Source organism: Elephantulus edwardii, unplaced genomic scaffold (assembly GCF_000299155.1).
Source record: "Elephantulus edwardii isolate Elephantulus edwardi_28Jun2011 unplaced genomic scaffold, EleEdw1.0 scaffold00198, whole genome shotgun sequence".
Lineage (NCBI taxonomy): Eukaryota > Metazoa > Chordata > Mammalia > Macroscelidea > Macroscelididae > Elephantulus > Elephantulus edwardii.
In genome coordinates this window covers 2,084,059-2,087,237 of record NW_006399948.1, presented here as the reverse complement: position 1 = coordinate 2,087,237, position 3,179 = coordinate 2,084,059, and positions in this window count along the sequence as shown.

Genomic DNA, 3,179 nt, shown 5'->3' with positions numbered 1-3,179 from the left:
TGAAATTTATCAATTGGTATGTCACCAATTCCTGGGACTTTGTTTTATGCCAGTTCCTTTAAGGGGCTTGAATGTCCTCCATCACCATTGCCTCTTAACCATAGGTTGTTTCATAAAATTCTTCTATGCCAGCCTTTTTTTTTTTAAAGTGACTTTGTGTATGCTTTCCATCTTCTTTTAATGCTTCCCGTATCATTCAATATTCTACCCATGGAAACTTTATTGCAACTAGAGGTTTGAATTTGTTCTTCAGTTCTATCAGCTTAAGAAATACTGAATGAGTTTTGCCCTTTTGATTTTCTGACTTGAGCCATTTGCAAATTTTATCATAATACTTCATTTTCTTGAGCTACCTGTTGAAATCTTCTGTCCAGTCCCTTAACTTTCTACTTTCTTACCTTTGGTTTGGCTTCTTGGTGCTCTAGTGCAATAGTCAAAGTGTCTCCTGATATCTCTTTCAAGCTTTTCTTCCTTTTATGATACTTAAAATGTTCTTCTGATGATATGCATAGGAATCAAATAGATGACATCTGTGGAAAGAATTACTGGAGAAGATCAATAGCAGCTGTGAAAACCAGGCCAGGTGCTGATTGTGGAAGAGATCACCAACTACTCATGATAGTTCAATTTGAAGTTGAAGAAAATGAAATTAAATCCACAAGAACCAAAATTTGACCTTAAGTCTATCCCACTCAGATTTCAAAACCATCTCAGAAACAGGCTTGAGACCTTAAACACCAATGAGTGAAGACCAGATGTGCTGTTGGAGGATATCAGGAATATTATGCAGGAAGAATGCAAAACACCAATATTTTAAATTTTATACTGTCTTCTCCATTGATTTATATTTCTTCTGCTAAATTTATGATTAAAACAAACTAAAAAAGTCCAAGTTGATTCTGATTTGTAGTGATGCAGTAAGAACTAGTAGAACTATCATATTGGGCTTCCAATGTAGCAAGTCTTTGTTAAAACAGACTGTCATGTGTGGGTTTTGAGCCTTTGACCATTTGCTTTAACTCCTCAAAATGTCATCAGGATTCACAGTAATGGGAGATGCAAAGGGACTATTTTATTTATAGTAAAATGCTTTTAATTTTCTATTTCATTTTAAAATGTAATTACTTTAAAAGTGGTACTAACTAGTAATCAATTTTAGTCATATTCTTCAAAGCATAGGCATAGGTAATTTTAGTAATATATGCACATATACACATATTTAATTTACTAGTATATTTAAAATGGAATGCTGTTGTTGTGTTGGAACTAACCCATGCCTGAACCGTCAGAGGGTTTTCAGAGGCAGTAAATCTCATCAGAAGAGATTGACCATCTTTTTCCCCACAGGAGCAGCTTGTAAATTTCAATCACTTACCACTGGTTTGGTAGTAAAGTATCTTACCACTAAGCCACCAGTTCTCCCTAACGTAGAATGAGGAGAGTTAAATCTACAATGATTACTATTCTATGACACCATAGATTTTGCATAAAAGTAGGTTTTTAATATTCTATGTTGTAAACTATACTTAGTACTTGCCTGAACTGATTGGATGAAGGTTATTTTTTAAGTGTATTTGTATAATTATTTTATTTTTGTTTGATTTTGTGGATTTTTAGATCAATTGCTGTTATGTACCATTTTTGTCAAAACTGACTCATAACTGACCTTCCAGTTGGATTTCAGAAGTAGTATATCAGATATGGTGAGATTGTCCAACATTCTCCCAAGAGCACCTGGTGGATTTGAACTGTGTGCCTTTGGGATGACAAGGTGACTCCTTACCATTAGGTTACCAGAACTAGGTCAATATACAAACAAGTCTTAATTTATTAGTCATTCTGGTTAGTAGCAACTAAATCGTTTCTTAATAATTAACTATAAGGGAGCATGGGTAGCCTAGTGGTAAGAAGTTGTGCTGTAATCCCAAAGGCATGCAGTTAAGATCCACCAGCTGCTAGCTGCTTTGCAATCCAGGGGTGGAAAATCTCTTCCTGTTCAATTTACTGCCTCTGCAAACCTGCTGAAGGGTCATCTATGTGTCAATTCTGACTCAACAGCATACAACAACAATAACATAAGTAATAACTGTTCAATATACTCCAGTGTATTCTTAATAGAGATATAAAATCTAATTTAGTACTACTCTTTATTTCTTAGATGTCTTCCTGGATTTTCTGGTCAACATTGTAAAGTAAATATAAATGAATGTTCTTCATCAGCATGTCTACACAGTGCAAATTATGAAGATCAAATCAATGGATATATTTGCAAATGTCAACAAGGTAACTATTGATACAAATTAATAAAGTAGGCTACAGTTTAATACTACATATACATACTAAGTGCTCGTGACCTAGTGGTAAGAAGCTGTGTTGCAATATCCCAAGGGTATGTGGTCCAAGGCCACCAGCTGCTCCGCAGGAGAAGGATGGGCCATCTCTCCCACGTGATAAACTGTCTCTGAAAACCTGCTGGAGGGTCAGCTATGAATTGGTTCTAACTCAGCAGTACATAACAACAACAACAATATCAATATGCACATATATAAATAAAATAAATTATGATAGATGATAGATAGATAGATAGTTGTTATATGTCATTGAGTGGCCTGTGATGCATAGCTACTCTATGTACAACATCTCTAAATCCTGCTCTATCCTGTGCCAAACTTATTATCTATGACACACCTATCTCCATTATACCAGTCACTGAATCAATTAATCTCATCAAGGGTCTTCCTCTCTCGCGCTGTCTCTCCAGCCTCTCAAGCATGACATCCTTCTCCCAGGACTGGTCCCTCCTTGCAATACGTCCAAAGGTAGGTCAGACAACGCTTCAGAATCCTTGCCTCCAAGAAGCAGCTTGGTTTCATCCACTCTAGAATGAACCTGTTTGTTCTCCTAGCAGACCACGGTTTATTCAATACTCTTCTCCAGCACTACAGGTCTAAGACATCAATTACCCTTCTATCATCCATAGTCATTGTCCAGCTCTCTGATGCATAGCACACAATTACAAAGACTGGCCTGTATCAGACGCACCTTAGTCTCCAGACTGACATTGTTATTTTTCCAGTAATTTACAGAGGTCTCTGACAGCAGACTTTCCCAATGCAATTTAACTTTTAATTACACACATTGCATACAATATAGTTAATATGATTAATATACACAATATA